General features: G+C 33.7%; 1 long non-coding RNA gene across 1 annotated transcript in view; it reads right to left on the minus strand.

Moving 5' to 3' along the window:
* Positions 1–10,796, minus strand: part of LOC138857940 (uncharacterized) — a 46,301-nt gene extending 35,505 nt beyond the window's left edge. Inside the window, exon 1 of the long non-coding RNA XR_011397169.1 lies at positions 10,417–10,796. This is a non-coding gene — a long non-coding RNA (uncharacterized lncRNA). The remainder of the gene's footprint in view (positions 1–10,416) is intronic.
* Positions 10,797–20,079: the final 9,283 nt, after the last annotated feature.

The following is a 20,079-nucleotide window of genomic DNA, read 5'->3' on the forward strand; positions in this document are numbered from 1 at the left end:
TTTAGTTTGAAATCGATCGAGCAGGTCTCGGGATATGTGGGTCCACCTAAAAGTGGGTAGTGTCACGCTGACCGTCCGATTTTGATACCGGCTGCTATAAAGACTACTTGTGCCATCCTCTTTGTAAAATTTAATGTCTCCGATGCATTTCATTATATATTTATCGCACTTTGAATATTTATTTTAACAGTGCCGTTACATGGGGAGTGGGCGAGTTTATAATCCGAATTCACCTATTTTTACACTGTCAGTAGAGTTGGTAAAAAATTATGCCCAGAGAGGTGGCGGATTTGGTTACACTATAGCTTTAGCGGTTTAGGAAATATGTACAGTCAACTTTTTAGAGGGCGAGGCCAAGCGCAGTTTTTCAAAACGGATTTTAGGTGATAGCTCTTTTAAAGCTAGAAAACTTTTGTTTTTTAAATGAATTACTAAAAATGCAAAGAAAATACAAAACAGCTGCTAGTATTATATTTGGAGTTGTGGAAACCAAAACGATTCACTCAGTGGAAACGCCACAATTACTTCTTCAGCTACAGTGACCTACTTAACAACCCCTGTATTGACGATACATAACTTTGCAAAGTTTCAGGAAAACGCTTGAGTGCTAAAAAAGCAACTACTTGCCACTGCCACAGATTTCTGGAAAATCAACAGTTTTCGCTTAGCCTTCTAAGCCGCAATCTCTATTTTAAGCGACAGGTGACATTAAATTTATCACCTTGTCTTCATTTTCTACTCGCAGCTCCCGTCAATAAGGCCGAAGGAGAGGCAAACACACATGCATATGTGTGTATTCGAATATATGTTTTTATTTTCAAATATACATATGCGTGTATGTATGTATGCAACCGCTATTTGGGCTATAATATTAGCATACGAGTATCTACTCTGCCAAACTTGATGGTTATTCAAATTAACTGCGCTGCCGTAAAATATATTTATGTCTGCATTTAAACACACACATATTTATATATACATATGTAGTATATGCAGCGTGGCAGAAATGCAGATGCACGTTCGGCGATTAGGTGAGTGAGCAAAGTTTTGTTAGTTAGTGGCGATGATTTGTTTGTATGGACTTTTCCGTAGCACCTACTAAGGAGTGACTAGGAGATAGGTGGTAACGTTCATGTTGTTGTTGTTGTTGCGGCCTGCTGCAGCGCTGCTGATGCAAATGACTTTGTTGCTGTTGTTGTTGGTGCTTAAGCGGCCTCAGAAAGGTCACCACACAGCCAACGCACCAGGAAGGAAAGCTCGAAGATGTAGCAGTAAACGAGGAGGTTGACGCCGCTGCGGCAGCGCCAACAGCTGAGCGCATACGAGCATTAGAATAATCAAACATAACTCAAATTTGATAATGAGGCACCTCTTTAGTGAACCCTATTTATAACCGGCGTATGGAAAATTTATGCATAAGCAGCCGCTGGTGAAGTCTATGCGGTCAGCCTTAAACAAATCATCCGCGTGCGTGTGTATGTGTGGTGTTTGGAGAGATCCGCGTATCCATATGGATGGAGGCAAGCATGTGTGCCCAAGTGGGTACGTGGGCTTAACTACCTCATTTTATGGTGTGGGACCATAAAAATGTGACAAATGAGCATATAGTGTGTGAGGTGTTCATATACACTGCAAGAAAAGATCGCCGAAGTTTAAGAAAATTAAAGTTTTTTTTTAACCAAAATACTGAAATCAGAATACTATTTAAATTTTTGAGGGTAGGCCCTCTATAGGTCATATTTGTGGTTAGGAACTACATATGTATATGGGAATTACCACAACCGTACAATGACTACCTTTTTCAAGAGTCACTAGTTATTGGACTAAACCGACGATATCGAAATAGTCGGCGACAACAATAGAGCCGTGTGTATAGCATTCTCAAGCTTAGAGAAAGCAGTGAAGGAGATGAAGACTGGTGGAGTCTGTACAAAGTACCTCCTGTCACCAAACAAAGGATCTCAAGGATGGGGACCGACGTCATATTTATAATTGCGAGGTAGTGAAGTACTTCGTTTATCTAGGATCCAGCATAAATACCAACAACGAGCCCTCTCTCACAAAACCAAATTAACGCTCTATAAGTCACCCATAATACACGTCCGTCTGTATACTGCAAAAGCATGGATGAATGCCGAACAGCGGTGAGCATTCATTAGGAGTGTTCGAGAGAATAGTTCTCCGAAGATTTTTTAACCCCTACGAATGGCCAAAAGGGAGTACCGGATTCGATGGAATGATGAGCTGTGTGAGCTCTTCGGCATAGTGCAGCGCAGAAAAATACAGCAGTTGCCCGGCCTTGGTCATATTACCCGAATGAAAGAAAACACTCCAGACCCCTGGTGCTCCTGTTGGCCGACGAAGAAAAGGATGACCTAAACTTAGAAGAAAGGATAAAGTGGATGCAGATCTGGGAAAATTTGAAATCTCCTTATGCGCCATGCAGAGAGGACTGGTAAAGGTTTATCACGGACACAAGACCGACACTCACCCAGTTGTAGTGCCAACCTGATGATGTTAAGGAAACCCCTTCGGGCACCACGTTTGATATGGATTTCAATTTATCGCGTTGTTTGGATATCAATTATATTCTTATGAGCTAATTTTGAAGGAAGTGTGTCTCATAAGATGAAATGAGTTCAGTATTTAGTATTTTTTAAGGCTAAGGTAACATGAACTTTAACTATTTGAGTTTTTAAAGTACATTTTTCAGTAACACTTGATATTATGGATATTTTCTTATTGAACAAAAACAATTTTTCGGTATGTCTCTGAAGAATTGCTATAATGTTCAATAATAACATCGAGAAAACAGCTGATGAAAAATCCATTTTTGGTATACTAGGAATTAGTGTAAAAAGTATTGCCTACATTCCGGCGTATGTAAGTGAAAGTTCAGAATATCAAAAAATCCAAAAGCATATTGAATTTATATTAAATCAGTAGTCATAGCGATGTGCTGAGTATTTTTCCCTTATAATCTTAAGGACCTCACTCCCTCTCGAATAGAAGTTCACTCTGAGTATTTAAATAAAGTAATTTTAAAGAATATATATTATTTTGAGATATGCTCACTACTAATTGAATTCTGACTACAAAATATACTCCTACTCACAACACATACCTCTACTTTCTTTCTACTCTTGTACTTTTTTCAACATATTTTCTCATATGATTTCTTTCTATTATTTAATTTCCTCAATTACTGTTTGAGCTCTCTTCAATTTTTTCCTCTAAACTTATAGTTATATCCCATTTTACAACTTTATAAAAAAAACACGATTTTTATTCTCATTAGCACAATTTTTCCAAATTACCAAATATTTTTTCCCCAGTGTATAGTTAACAACAGCTTGTTTTTGCATGCCAACAGCAATGTCGTCAAACAGCGGGACAGCGGAATGTTTATGTGGCAGCGTGTTATTTTCTGTGTCGACCTGACCCGGACTTAAGTGAAATCACACGTGCAGCGTGAATTATGAATTTGACAAATTGCGCAGAAATCAGCGATGACCCGGCGTTGATGAACCACTTTCAAATGCTAGAAGAATTACTACATATGAATGCAATTGCTGAAACTTGGCACGGCGTTGTCGCAACAGTAACACACATATGTATACACACCTAGATATGTAATACATGGCGACGAATGGGAAAAATTGGTCTGCGAATTGCTGAATGCCATCCAAATGCCGGTGGAGGTGCAAAGCAAAGAAAATCGAATTGTGAGCAGCAAATATCCATAACCTCCATAATTTCAAATATATTGCTTATTTGTTTTGCGCATGTGTACCTTTTTCATATGTATAAATACAGGTAAACAGAAGTGGTAGTAGAGATCGGGGCATAACTAGACCATTTAGCTATTTTACTAGTTCGCTTGATACCTTCAAAAAATGCTTTAAATATACATTGGGCACCTACTTGTATGTAGTAATTTACATATTTCTTATTAGTAATGCTAAAAAGATAAAGCTAAAAATGTGTTAATCTAAACGAAGGAAAAAATTATTTTAATAATTTCAAGTTTGATTTCCGTAGAGACTATAGCAAATGTGTCATTTAAAATATGTGGTCTACAGAATAAAATAATTAGCATTGCGCCCAAATGTAGACAACATTTGCAACTGTATGAAAAACGTTGCCTATAATTAGGGCGATAATAAGAATTTTGAAAACTGTAGCAACCTAAGTTAAAAAATTTACTCTCTGTTTTTTTTTTTTTTTGTTTTTTTATATAGAAACTTTTCTATGGAGGCTTTTCCGAACTGTAGAGACTTCTCAATCTGAGTTATTATTTATTCTGAGGGCTAAGGCTCTAGCTACGGAGTTATTATATATTATTTTATGAAAATATATAGCGATAACTCTAATGATTATCGGTCTGTGAAACTTGTTAATTTATTTTTACAGCCGATCAACGATTGAGGCTTACTATATTGACATTGTACAGCTTAGAAGAAGCTAAGTGGCTAGTTGCGGAATTTTTGTATATTTCTGAAAATCTTCAGTAATAACTTATACAGCTATCGGTCTGTGGTACTGAGGAATTTATTTTTTGTTCATTGTTATGCTCAAAGTTATATTTTGAAAGCTTTTCATATAATAATTTCGACTTGTGCCTGCTTTTTGCGGTTAAGTACTGTGAATTATAAATTTAATCTTTAAAAATGTGCCAAGCAATCTAATTCGGCAAAATACATTCCCTTTTGGAACCATCGGAATATTTACTAAATCCAAAGTGAACTATTTATAAAAATTAGGCTCTACCAAGGAGTAACAAAAAAATTTAGAAAACGTATTGCCTACAATCGAAATAAGGTATTTGTTGAACGAAGACGAGAGAGTGTTATTGTGAGTATATTAACTTACGCAAAATATGATAGATAGATATCGAATGAGGTTATGTCCTTCAAATGAAATTAAAATGAACTAGGCTGAGTCTCGAACCTATTTTCTGTATATGAGATGTTTGGTTTTATAGAAAAGTATAAGTAATATGTAATCAAACTTAGTAAATACACAACCAATATAGTCTTGCAGAAAACACCATGGGAATAATGAATGCTACTATTTTCGTTTTCGTACTGACTTGAATATAACGAAATGAGGTTTCTTTAAAGCCGCTATACTTGATTTAATTTGATATGACTGAGTAAAATGTGTTGGCTGTAAGGATTGGGAGAGCAGCTTTACTCCAAACTTGTTTCATAGTACTGGTTATACATAGTTAGGCTAATCTTAAAAAGACTGAGTTTGTGCGCAGATTATTCACCACAATATAGCGCCTCCCCATTCTAGCCAAATAGTGATTGACTTTTTGGCCAAACACGAAGCAAGAGTCAACGCTCAGTCACCATATTCGCCAAACTTGGCTCTCCGTGACTTTCTGATATGATTGTATTGGCTCCAATGAAACCTATTTTGAAGACGATAGTAATTTGTATTATTTTAATGCTATTAATTTAATGCAATACCGTGACAATGTTTTTATCAATCCAGGTTAAAACAGATGCTATTCTTTTGAGTTCAATCTAAAGGAACGGCTACACTGACAGAAAACTAAAATAAGATATCCAATAAATATTCAATAAGAATATTTGATAATAGTACGCGATGGATACACATATTTTCTTCAGATAAGAAGCTTTAAGTAAGGTTTATAAGAAAGCTAAAAATATTAACAGAATGTTTAGAAACAAAATCTCAAAATCTAAAAAAAAATAATCTTGAAATGTATATATTTATTTTTTCGAATACATTTAGGGTGAATCGAAAAAATTTTTTTTTTGTGCTTAGGCTTTGTAGATTATAAAAAAAGAATTTTTGGAAAAAAAAAATTTTTTAGGAAATTTCGAGTTTTGGTAAAAAAAAATTTTTTGAGTTTTTTTAAACTCTTCACAATTATGTTAAAGTGACCGAATTTGACGGTTTTTGACTCAAAATTTATTTTATCACTTAAGAAAAGCATGTTGTCGTTTAAGACTTTTTTTAAAACTCCAATATTAACCACAAAAATTTTTTATTTTCATATAATCTACAAATTTTACCCTCGGCTAAGCAAAAAAAAAATTTTTCGCTCCACCCTAAATGTATTCGAAAAAATTCTGTGAAATACTTTCCTACGAAGGATTATTCTATGGGCGATTTGTATATGTAGCTTCCTTGCTGGCCTTTTTAGCAAAGCTAAGGAATTTGACGAATATTTAACTAATTTCTATTGAAGTAACGGTAAATGTAAAATAAGCTATGTTTACGAATAATGATACTGTTATTTTCAACACTGGGTATACTGTACGGTTAGCCCTGTATCTATTGGTGCATGTACCTGCATTACATTTCCGCATGTGGGGCAAATAGTAGGTACTCTGGTCACTGCCGAACAATCACGGTTTGGCAATCACCGAAGAAATTCCTTCCAAAAAACTATTTCACTTTAAGAGGGTTTTTTCTATGGCACTTTATTTATTACTTTTGTTAACATTTTTCTACAATGGAAAAAAGAAAAGAAAACACAACAACAACAAGACAAGAAAATAAAGTGAAGCAGTTAATTTCAAATGCAGGTCGCTAGGGAATGTGACCAAATGTAGTTCGTGAGAAACTAAACTTAGCTGAAACGCGGTATCGGGAATTAGCTGAAATACATCGTGGATGAAATATGTAAATTGAGTGAATTTGTAACAGTGCAACGAATCGTATTGACTAGGGTTAATGTGTTTACTGGCTGTGGCAGCAATGCACTCATGGACTCTCACATACAAACGCACACATATACATATATTTATGTAGCTATATGCGGCTTATTTTTGTTGTTGTTGCTGTTGTTGGGATGTTGTAAACGATAATCGGTTTGTGGTTTTGAGTTTATTTTAGCTTCGCTACAACAACCATAAATGGTCATTGCTGCACTAAAACACTGCCAGTAGCTGACTAACTGTCTGTCCGTCCGTCCGTACGTCTGTCTCTGTCAGTCTACGAGTAGATGACTAAGGGCTTGTGCGCGCGTAGATTAAACTCACTGGCCTCAATTGCTTGTGTTTTTGTTCTTTTTTTTTGGCTCCGCTCTATTGAAGACTTCTTGTCACTAATGACTGCTGACATGCTGTCGAGAATTAATTGTGTTATTGAATTTATATGAAAGGTTTCTCGTATTTTAATTATTTTATGGCATTTGTTTTTGTTATTATAATCACAAATGTTGGAGTTGGTTTATGGCTTGCAGCTACTAGTGGAATTTTTAATTCGTTCGTGGATTGCAAACATATTTCAAATTTTGTTTTTTACTTTTTATACCTTAAACAACGTATGTTAAGTTTGCGACGAGGAAAACGTCAGTAATACTATATATATTGGTAAATATATATAAATGATATATATGTATGTACCCAAATTAGTCGCTCACTTTTTGAGATATCGTGCTGAAATTTCGCACATGCACTTTTCTTCCCCAAAAGTTGCTTATTCGTTGGAATTGCCGAAGTCGCACCACTATAGGATATAGCTGCCATACAAACTGTCCAATTCAAATCAAATTCTTCTATGGAAAACTTTTTTATTTGACGAGATATCTACACGAAATTTGTCATAAACTATTGTCTAACAAAATTCTACAAATCTCTGCATAAATTGTTTAGATCGCACAACTATAGCATATAGCTGTCATACAAACTGATTGAATAAATGCTTGATACATTTTTTTTATATTCTTTTATGCTTTAGGAAATGCAGCTGTGTAGGGTATTATTGCCTCGGTACAGGCGAAGCTAACGTTTTCTTAGTTTCCTTTAAGATTTTTGGAATAAATTAGCGATTAAAGACGAGCTTAAAGTGTCTGCGTTGTGAAGGTTTAATCTGTAAAGCTTATATATCTGCAAGGTTTCATAAATAATTCACAAAGAGAGACTGCAGGAATGTTATATCCTTACCTTTGTTGGATTCATACTCCATAAAAGTAATTAAAATTATTCGTTTCGTAAAAAAATTTTACATAAATTATTTTAATTGTTCGTTAAGTCAGTTTTGTTGATTAAGATACATAATTATGAGAAATCCTGATATGGAGTTCAAATCCATAAATTTATTTCAATAATAAATAAAATAAAAATTTTTGAAATTGCTAGCTTCGAACGGAGCCTCATATCAGAAAAAACCAGCAAGTAAATATTAATTGTGTTGACTAAATGCCTAATGAGTTCTTTCTGCTCCTAATTCTAGAAATTAGAAACCGTCTTTAAATAGCTGCTGGTTTCCGCTTTTAGAATTTTATGACCTAATAAAATCTCTCGGAGACTTGTCTAATCTACCCCTGAGCCAGCAATAAATATTATTGGTTCAAAAATATATACAAAGATCTACTAATATAAAATCATCTATTAAATTGTGTTCATTTCAAAATATTTTATTTTGATATTCCATTTTTATTTATTTTTTAATTTTATTTAAGGCGCATACTTAGTGTGACAGTCTAAAAAAGCCGATTTTTGTGAGTTAAAAAAAATAATAAAATTTTTTGAAAAAAAAAACTAAATATTTTTTGAGTTACACGTGATATTCGACGGCGATAAATAAGGTTCTCCAATACTAAAGTGATTCAGGCCCTTTCCGTGGATGAAAAATAATAACAAATTCTCTTTTGAAGATATTGTCTGTACAATGACCTACGTACGAAAAAAAAAAAACAAAAATTTACAAAATGTTGGCGTTTTAAAAAATGTTGAATTTTACTCAAAATTTTAGATCGGATTATTTGTTCTCGATTTAATCATTTGCAATATATTTATATGGTATTTCTAAAGGTCTAAATAAAATATGCAACAATTTTGGAAAAAATATTTTTTTCAAAAACAAAACTTTTTAGAAAAAAACCACCATTTTGCAAAACGTCATACAAAAAGACCAACACCTTTTTAAATGATTTGCGATATCAAATTCAAAATTGTAGTGTTTTTATTTAGGAAAGTAATCTTTGCAAAATTATGCCAAATTTCAAGTAAATAGCTTGTTTAGATCTTAGAATGACGTGACGATCAAAAAAAAAAGTAGTTTCGAGGAAAACACATCTACAATTTTAAGATAATTTTGAAAAATCCATTTAGAGAGATAATTTTGAATATAATAACTATTGAAATATGTAAAAAATATTTTTTTTTTCAATTTTCTAGTATAGAATAACGCTGCTAAACATACGGTAGTGGGTTTGTAGTAAAATCTATTCGCATAAATAATATTAAATTAATGTGAATAAGAACAGAGTAATTCCAGAACTTAAGCGCTTTCTGTTTTGCTTTCACTTGCGGATATATTTTAGTACAAAACCACTCCAGTAATTTTATTTATTTTTTTCGATCTTAAGTACGCTGTTTATAACTTTCACGATCATTATCTATTAAAATAAATTTACGAATAAATGTTAAAATTTTTTAAAACATTTTCTATTCACTTCCATAACTACTACCACCCTCTCTAAGAAACCTTCGACCTCCACCATTGCTTGCAGCGAAAAAACTAATGCATAAATATTGTACTTGGCGCCGCAAAAAAGGAAGATCGAATTGCTGGCTACCAGTTTTTGGCGCTTGTACACACGCTTGTAGTTCGGCGGTGAACTATTGTTATTTCACGAATTATTGCAAGTTTTAGGCTAACAGTTTTTTATGCCATTATTATTATTTTCATTTTTTTGTTTTGTTTGTGCTATGAACAGTATTTACCGTGTCTATTTCACCTATGCCCGAGCGTATCCGCTTTTTGTCCATTCGAATTGAAGTCATGAATGGCGTTAAGTTGACTTGTCCTACCCTCGACCTTTATTGGGAGAACTAATAAAAAGAGAAAAGATAAACAAAGTTTGCCCCCGGTCGCGATTTATCATTATCGTGACTTGCGATCTCACTCGGTTACACATTGTTCTTGTTGGTTTTTGTTGTGTTGATAAATCTTTGCTTTTTGTTTGTTTTGACGCTAAAATGTTAAGTTATTCTACGGTTGATAAGTTATTTAGTGAAAAACAAAGTACAGTGTTGGTGAGAACTTATGTAGGTGGATTTTTAGACAATAAAACGTGAGTTGGTTGTAATTGTAGTGAGTTTTGTTGCCTGATTTAGTATGTGCGATGTATTTTTGCTTAATTCTTGTTGCTACTTTTAACTAAGAGTACAACAATTTTTTGAGTTTATATATTTGTGTTTGTACAGTACATCAAAATCTGCAATATATTGTATGCATGTACACATGTTCATCTATTACTATGTCTTCAAGCGCCATCTACGAGTGTTTTCTGCGCAGCGTTTAAGCATAATTGCTTGCTTTTTGCTTTTGCATACATGCAACCAACACGTATACAAATGTACACATTTATACTCGCAACCTGCTAATTCCAAATCTACGTTCTATAGCTATTTGCAAGCTACTCACCTGAAATTCTTACAAACTTGCTTTCCTTGACTCAAGAATCTATTACACTTAATTGCTTACTGCAGATTTCCATAATTTTTTACTAAAAAACCAATTTCCTTATGTTACTTCTCCCAACCACACATTGTCCACCGTGTTCTTGCCATACACTTTTCCGAAGCATTTTAGGTACACCCTCAATAACGCCCGGTCTCTTTTTCGACGAATTATCTATAATTGGTCTTTATTTTTTTCCTTAGAATGAAAAAAAAATTCACACTTATATTCCTTTTTATTAGAAATTCACATTTTAATAAACCAATACAAATGCAGCCAATAGTTTTTCACTCGCGCTAACGGAAACTGACAGCAGCAGTGGAGGGCTAGCTTAGTGCAGGGTTGCATTTTAAACTTATTTAATAACACTGAAGGTATATTTGAATTTATTTTTAAATAATATTTAGATGACATTAAAATCAGATTTCATATTTTATAATAAAATTTTGTTTCAAAATCAGTTCACACTGATTAAATAGTAAAAAATATTTATATGGCGCATTGCGCCACTTTATAAAAATATAATAATCAGTTAGGCCATTAGTTGCACATCATACTGATTTAATTACCCATTAGAATTCGATGATAAAGTTTTTCATACAAGCACTTGATTCCGATCGTTCAATTTGTATGGCAGCTATATATTGTACCAATCCGATCTGAACGATTTCTTCAGAGATTGCGCCATTACCTTAAACAATAATCTGTCCCAAATTTGGTGACGATATCTTATCAAATGATAAAGTTTTCCATACAAGCAGTATACAGACATACAGATGCAGATAATATATATATATAGGTATATAGGTACATATATATTTAATAGGGACTCCGACGTTTCCTTCTGGGTGTTCAAACGTCATGACAAACTTAATATACCCTGTTCAGTGCATAAATATGCGTTTTACTACTCAAAGTATTTACAATTATACTTAAAAATTGATATTATTATTTAGTAAACATAAATATATATTTAAATTTTGTACTATCTGAGAAATAAGCTGATGTCAGTACTCTCGAACGCATAAAGCAAATTCTAAAAAATCATGGTATGTAATTTTTCAAATTTCTTTTCAAAATCATTATTTATTCTATCTTTTAACAGTGCCAGTTTTTGTTAAAGAACTCCTGTTTTTCATCATTTTGGTGTGCCTCATATTTCGAACTCCTGTCAGCTGATGTCATCAGATGCGAACTTGGTTTGCTTTGTACCTTGAACTACAGCAACTTTTGAACTTCTTAAAGTAAAATATTGATATAATTGTTAATTAAAGATTTGTGATTAATTTTGCACACCTTTTATAGTAAAAAAGTTATTCAATTATATAAATTTTTACTATTATATTTAAAAGTATTTGTCAAATGTTTAATATTAGCATTTGATAATTATTAAATATTAAAATTATATTTACTAAATTTATTTAATTAAATTAGTTTTCTTTATAATTTATTAATTTATTTAAATAAACATTTATTTTCAGTTGAGTAATGCCAATTAGAAATAATTATCGCACGGAAGGTAACTCTTTGTTATGTCAAACTTCCGCCGCCATTTGAAAAGTTCCAAGTGAGTTTCCGCGGTCGCGTGTGCAAATTTGTTAAACGTGTTTATGTGTTAAAAAGTGTTAAAAATTTAGTGTTTGATGTATTTTGTTGTAGCTTAGTGTGTTTTCGTTATAATAAAAGTTGAATATAGTTACGGGCAGTGTTTTTCTAATGGTTTTTCGTGAAAGTGTTAGGGCGTTGTATCAGCAGGCTTCGTCTGCTCTCGTAAATGTGTAAAATAATAGCTATCTTTTAGTGTAAATATGATTAGAATACGCGTTTGCAGCTTTCAATATTATAATAAATCAAGGTAAGTTCATTTTACTGTAGAAATTGTTATATTTAAGGATCGATGTGTTTTCCTATGGTAAACGATTGCGTGGGTGCTCCGCTAACAAGTTAAAGCAAGGCTAGTTTGCTTTTGTTTTTTGTAGAAAAGGCAATAGCGGCGCCCTCTGTCTGTTTATAGCCAAGTATAAGATAAAACTAATAGCCGATACAGCAACTACTCAAATGATGGCAGCTTGACACACATGCATACAAACATACACACTTATATTAGACATTACATATGTATATATTTGCAGCAATTTCGAATCATATACGGCAGCAATTGTTTTTCAGGTCAAGAAAAAATTACATTCCAAAGAATTGAAACAACCTTCAAAAGTGAAGAAATCCAGTGCCGAGCTAAAATATTTAACAAAATTTATTTATATTTTAAAATTTTGATTGCAATACCACATACATATGTACATATGTCACAAGATAATTTTAATCAAAATTGAACTTTCATATAAAATTAAATTTATAAATTATAATGCATTTTCTTCAATAGCGAGATAGCTTTTAAGAAGTATTATTTGGGGTTATTAAACTTTTATTCTTAAAAATTGTGTAGAATAGTAACGAAATTCCTCCAGTTGCTAAGTATAGTGAGGATCACCAAAGTGAAAGTTGAAACGAGTTGAAATTTTTGATTGGGATTGTTCAGTAATATACGGTACTCAGTAAATTAAAAAAAAAAAATTAAGGTTGCCACCTTTTTAAAATTTTTAATTTATAAAAATGTATGCAACTCCGAATACGAAAAGTTTAAGTAAGTGTCTACAGTTAAAAATTTTTTTCTGCGGTGATGCCATCTGTTTAAAATTTATTTTCAAAAACATTAATCACATAAGGCAATTTAATTAATGCAATATTTTATTAAACTGATAAAAAAAAATTTAAGATGACTTGCTTATTAAAATATTTTAAAAGAGTTGCCAGCTGCATATTTACTAAGATCGTTTTTTTAAATTAAACTAATACAATTTGTATAACTGAATTATAAACTCTTTTTGCAATTTGTAGTGTTTAGCAATTTTTTTTATTGATGCTGTTTTTAAGAGGAGTTGCCAACTTAGCCAAAATTGAATGAAATTAAATTTATAATATATAAAAAACAAACTAAACTAAACTAAATAACTAAAAAGAAATTTTGAAACCAAAGGAATAACTAACATTAAGAAAAACCGAGTTATGTGTATATCGCTCAAGGCATTGAAAGTAGCAATATATGTATTATTAGGAATGCTGAAACATTTAATTCATCAAAATTAAAAGGAAAGTTAATTATTACAAATAGTTTATTAAATTAAAGAATTTTATTTGAAAGAATCTGCGAAAATAGTTGCCACATGTTTAAATTTAATTTAATTTATAATATAAATGAAATATTACAATATATACGTATATAAATAGATATTTTCGATAAGGATTGCCTGTTATTTACATTTTCACATTTAATTCAATAAATATGTATTACATTACATTTACCGTAGTTGAAGGCTTTGCGAAAAGTAGCCGTCTCTTTTTGAAAAATTTGATGAAAAGAAAGAAAAAAATCGGCTGCACCGAAGCTATCATGCACTTCACAGGCGCATTTGTTACAGCATAAAAGGATTTTGATTGATCAATTTATATGGCCGATATCGGCGGTTCCATTATATCCAAATGCAAAACTTTCGTTTATTAACGTACTCATTTAACCAAAAGTGAGTTTCATCGCTAAACAAAATTTTCGTTTGACAACCAAACTATTATTTTGGTAATAGGATTGGTTTTGCGAACTTGTTCCAGAGTAAGTCTGTTAATTATAAAATAGCAAACCAAACTGAGCATAAGTCAAACTCTGAATAAAGTATTGCCTCATTGAAACCACTAAGTCTAAAGAAATACCCGTTATATATTGAGTACATTATAAAGTGAAAGGTTCTCAAAGCTTTCATATCACTTCCTTGAATTTAATTTAAATTACTGAATAGCATTTAGCTCTACATTCCGGTTCTTGCTTGATTATATTAGGTATATATATGTAGGCATATATCCACAGTAAAAGTCAAAGAAACAACTTAATTAAACACTTATGCAAGCAATTAACACTGAAAGTTTACATTCAATTAACTTCGTTTGTTCCATTGCTTTCGAGAAATAATGATTAAAAACAAGGACAACAACAAGTTTGGTGAATTGCAGCGAGTACTTTGCGTTAAAAGTGATATCTTTAACAATAATCGACAATTAACAACTGTATCGCCGACACACACACACACACAACTCGTCGGTAATCGTAATCGCTGGTAATTAAAACTTCATCAGAAACATTTTATGACATTTAGGCGATCACTGGGGAGATCGATCTTGATGGCACTGCAGCGACGACTGCATTGTGCAATTTTCCAATTAACTGATATTGTAATAAAAGCGATCATCAAGCGACGAACAAAGGCAACAACAGCGATTGCAAGCGCTTTGTGTACCGATACGATCGGCGATCAAACATTTCCCGACCACCGCAACAATAGCAATCTAACAAACTACCTACCCATCCACCGCTTACGAATAAATGCCTTGAACCACTTCAACCAACGGCGCTCAACACCGGCTGCGCTCATTTCAGTTTAGTCCAATCTGTCATCTGTCTAGTCGCGTGTAATCGACTCGCGCAGCAACAAAGCATTTGACTTATTATTACCGCCATTGCTGGAGCTAACGCCGCTAAGCCCCCTCTTCTCATATTGCTATGGTACATTTTGCACTTTCCAATTGCAGCGCAATTATTTTTCACGCTGCCGCCGGCAGGTATAGTGGCTTGTATGTTTTAGTTGTGACTCTATTGCCGAAGTTGATTGCGACCCGTGGCAATAAGTCGTCATCACCAACTCCAGTGTGGCAGTGGCAGCTGTGTGCCAGCGTCATCTTAATCTCTGGCTTTATTGCCAATTTGGATGATCGTGTTCTGCCTTTCAGCGTATAACACATCAAGATCGGCAACAGCAACTATCGCGGCAACAACAATTTTATCAACAACGCTGACACCTGCAACACCGCAAAGACAGTGCGCTCAACAACAACATCACAATCAACAAACTGTTTATTAAAGTTCTCATTAAAATGATCATAATGATCTTGATAGTCGCCCGATCATTGTAGCTTTCATTATAATCACCATAACGATGATTATAGTCCTCTCATATATATATATACATCATAATGACCGATGATCAAGTTCATCAGCAACCGTATCATCACCATCACTGCCACTGATGTGAGGATCAGCAATTTTCATTTGATTCGATTATGTAATTTTATTTGATAATAAGTCACTCAGCCGGCCGCAGCAGCTCATTTGATGTGAAAATCGACGCTTGCCACTCCATTGTTGCGGTTGATCAACTGTCCGACCGTCCGTCCGCTGGTCCGTCTTGCTTGGGTGGTAGAGGTGATCGTATGGCTGTCAGTTGGCCTAAGCGTTGGAGTTTGTATTTTCTGATTGACTTCTTTGTTAAATTTGCCACAGCGCAGTGTGTTTGTGGCAAGCGCGTGGTTTCGGCATATGACATGGCATCTGTGATGGCTAAGTGAATTGGTTGGTGTGACGAAATCGCCACATAGCCATATATAAATGCTGGTGTACTCAATGGTGAAATGTTGATGGTGTTGTTGGTAATCAGTGGCGATGATCGGTGATCGCACGTCATTCATACCCGCACACACACCATTTAACTTTCATAACACAATTTGTGTGGCGATTTGTGACCATGTGGAAAGTCATTAGTTCCATTTGACCTGTTGCTCTGACTTATAGTATGCATTTATAAGTTTGTATACGGTAGGTTGGGTATAAGTAGTGAATGGTGTATAAATATTATATACAATATATGTATATATATATATTGCATATGTCCTTATTTTTTTACATATGTAGATATATAATTTGATTGGATCCTGCACATTGTATATATCTAAAGCATCGGTTAATAAAGCAAAGGAAAATTTATTTTTAAACTTCAGCCAAGCTAATTTAGGGCCTCTTAATATATAACGAATAGTTTTAATCACTTCGATAGAAAAATTTGTTATACTGTGAGCTCCTTCAAGTATAACATAAATATATGTTATGGTCTCATATATTAGGCCTTGATTAAGCAAGGTCACAATTAGACTCTCACATTTATTCTTGTGCTAATCTCTTGATTTGACAAGAACTGTTTTTGGTTCTTCGATATTTTGATATCAGAATTATCTCTTTAGAAGCTAACCACTTTTTTATGTTAGTTTAGGTTTCGAAAACTTCTCGTAAATATGGAAAAAAATTATATATCGCCAAAACTTTTTGTGCCTATCAGAAATCTGTTTCGTTCCGATTTCAGTCAATTTGGCGAGGTAATAAAATATATGGTATCCAAAATGTTTCAGCTTTAGTGTTGTGATTCTAGCGCACCTTTTTCCAGTAAGCTTTGACAAGTAACTACGGACCTCACCTAACCCACGACCCGTCTTACAACTTTGCGATGAGTCAGTGATTTATTGATCATAAAGGTTTTCTTCATAAAAGACCGCTGCTTAATTCAATTTAATTAATTTAAAAAAAGCCAGGAACAAACAAACTTATAAATATTATATTAGGGACCAAACCGTGATGAAGTTGTGAGATACTGTTGAGAATTCAGCTCATACTCTCTCTTATTGCAATCTGCACATACATGTAGTCATGGCTTTTGTTGAGGGTTTCTGTTGAAGGGAATGTTCAGAATGATTTCGAACCATAAACTGCTACTATCATAATAATCCAAACTTTTCAATGACGGCCCGCGGTTCAAACTTTTCTATGTTATGACTTGCTGAGTAAAAGAGGCGCGTAAAATGATGTTTTTATTTTTAAGGGGTATTCTAGACTAGAGACATGAATTTTAGGTAATTTTTAAAGTGTCATAAAAATAATGCAATCAATATTTTTAGCATCGATTTTTTTATCAGTCATTTATTAATGTTACAAAAGTATAGAAACTAATTTAAAAAAAACCAAAAATAAAATAAAAATTTAAAAAACTGGCAACAGATGAAGTGAGGGGTGTCAAAAAATTGGCACATGAGGTTACCCATGATTTCAACCCTCCTAGTCATCTGAAATAAAAAAAAAACTATCAATCAGCAATGATGTCGCAATTGTATGAGCTAGCGATAAGTCAAATTTTTTTTGTCAAAATGGCGACTACATAAAAAACAAATTTTTTCCCCTTTTTTTTCTCGTATTTTTTAAAAATATTGGGGATGCGTCTAGTTAATACCCGAGAGAGGCATATAAAGAAGATTCTCTGAAAATTTTAAGTAAAGCGGTCGAGTAGAACTCGAGAAATCGTGGGTATCGTATTGAAAATGTCTGGTCTGAAAAAAAACGCATTTAAAGTTTTGCGTTAAGTCTTTTGTTCGATTAGACCCGGCCGAACCAGTTTGGAGCTCGGGTCAGTAAAATGTCTATAGCTCCAAAAATCCGCTAGTAGACATATTCTTAAATAGTTAAACTTTGAAAATATGAAAAAAAAATCAATTTTTTTTGAAATTTCACACCAGAATTTCAACTTAACGAGGGAGAGTTTTCAACTAAATGAAATGAGTACGTTTTATGTATATATAGTAATATATAACTAATCAGCACACGTTCTTTTCACACCAAGAATCTGCTCATTTGCCGGAACCGCTGATATCGAACCACTATAGCCTATAGTTGTCATACAGACTGACCGATCAAAAGCAAGTGCTTGTATTGAAAACTTTTTTATTTGAAAAGATATCTTCACGAAATTCGGCATGGATTATTGTAAAAAGCAACGCTATAATCTCCAAACAAATTGTTTAGATCGGACAAATATAGCATATAGCTGCCATACAAACTGACTGTTCAAAATTAACATAAAAATCCTTTATAACCTTTTATGCTATGAGAAATGCAGCGGTGAAGGGTATAAGAGCTTCGGTGAAGACAAAGTAAACATTTTTTCTTTTTCTTGTTTTTTTTTGTTTTTTAATATGAGGCAATTAATCTGAAAAAGATTTTTTGTGAAATTTTTATATTTTAATAACAAATGATTCGAAATTTATGAGTTTATAATTCAACTTGGTCTCAATTAGGCGGCAAATACTGTAAACACTGTTCTCATAAACGGTTTATGCAGGCATACACACACACTTAAGCCATGTCTTGTGGATTGCATCTTAAAAAATGTGCACTTTAATTTTTTTACATCACTTGCCACATCATCAAACTCACCGCATCTCCGTTGAGTTTCTCACACTCTTAACCATAAAACCGTTCATTGCTGGCAACGCAAAGTGTGAGCCATAAAATGTTGCAGTGATTGTCATTTGCGGTTTGCCATAAGCTATTAATTTGCAAAGCCAACAAACACACGCACAACACACACCTACATAGCAAGCATGCCCAACGCTGCGTTGTTGTACTAAAATTGACGCTGCAAAATGCCAAGAGCCGCATACGAGTACACTTATATGTGTTGTTGTTATGGTTGTTATGACACTACGCAAATAAATTTGCCCCTCGGCACCAATATGTAAATGCAAGCGCGATTGATTCGATCAGCGATCGGTGATCGGCAATCAGCGGCAACTTGCACGCGCAGCAACTGAGCAGCAGTGAGCGAGAACGAGCGAGTTGCGCATAAATTAACACCAACCAAGCTGAGCTGCTGTTGCTGTTGTTGCTGCTGTTATTGTTGTGGTTGTTGCATGCTTTCGTCGTTGCACTTTTACTGTTGTTCGTTTGTTGGTTGGTGTTGTTGGCTTTTGGCTGTTGGCTGTTGACTGTTGACTGCTGAGTGCTGGTTGCATTGCCAACGGCTGTTGCTGAGCCATCAATTGCCACAAAATGCCGTTTCAACGTGCAACGCAGCACTGGTGTCGCTTCGACACCTCACACTACAGATGTCAGTGCTTTGTCAATGGATGGTGAGCTGTCAGTCAAATTTGGTATTTTCAATGCCTATTGCCGCAAGCGGGGGAAGGAGTTCCGGCGTGTACGGGTTGTGGTGTGCTAAGTTGGTTGTTTTTGAAATAAGAAATGCATTTCTGTTACAGCAAACTGCTCAAAGGTGAGAAAAGAAATGCGATCATTAAAACATAAAAGAAAAGAATCTCAGGCTTTTTTTGAGTCTTCTAAGCAAAAGTATATCATATATATTCTATATAAGTATATAATTATTTTTTCTGAAATCTATTTATCTATTGCAAGACTTGCTCATGACAAAAAAAAATTCCAACATTTTGATGCTACCAAAGAATTAAAAAATCGTTTAAAGTTGGGTGTCATACAGTACTCAGAACAAATATTGTACTATAAAACAAGCAAAAATGTTAACTGCGGCTGCGCGGTAGCTATAATACCCTTCACATTTGCATTTCTTATAGCACAAAAGAGTTTAAATGATCGTTATCTTGATTTTGTTTGTTGAGTTGATATGATAGCTATATGCTCTAGTGTTCACGATTTGTTTGTAGCTTATAGCCCTGCCTTGGAATAATGTATGCCGATTTCGTGAAAATATCTTTTCAAATAAGAAAGCTTTTCATACAAGTATTGTTGTCTTGGGTTTGACTGTTGAGTTCGTATCGACGGTTCTCGACTCAGCAAAATTACTTGCTTCTGAAGCTTGTGAACTTATCAAATTACCCCTCTATTTCTTCCAACATTTGTTATAAGACTTCTAATGGTTCCTCACGTTCATAGCGTGACAATGCAATCTT

Source organism: Bactrocera oleae, chromosome 6 (genome assembly GCF_042242935.1).
Source record: "Bactrocera oleae isolate idBacOlea1 chromosome 6, idBacOlea1, whole genome shotgun sequence".
Lineage (NCBI taxonomy): Eukaryota > Metazoa > Arthropoda > Insecta > Diptera > Tephritidae > Bactrocera > Bactrocera oleae.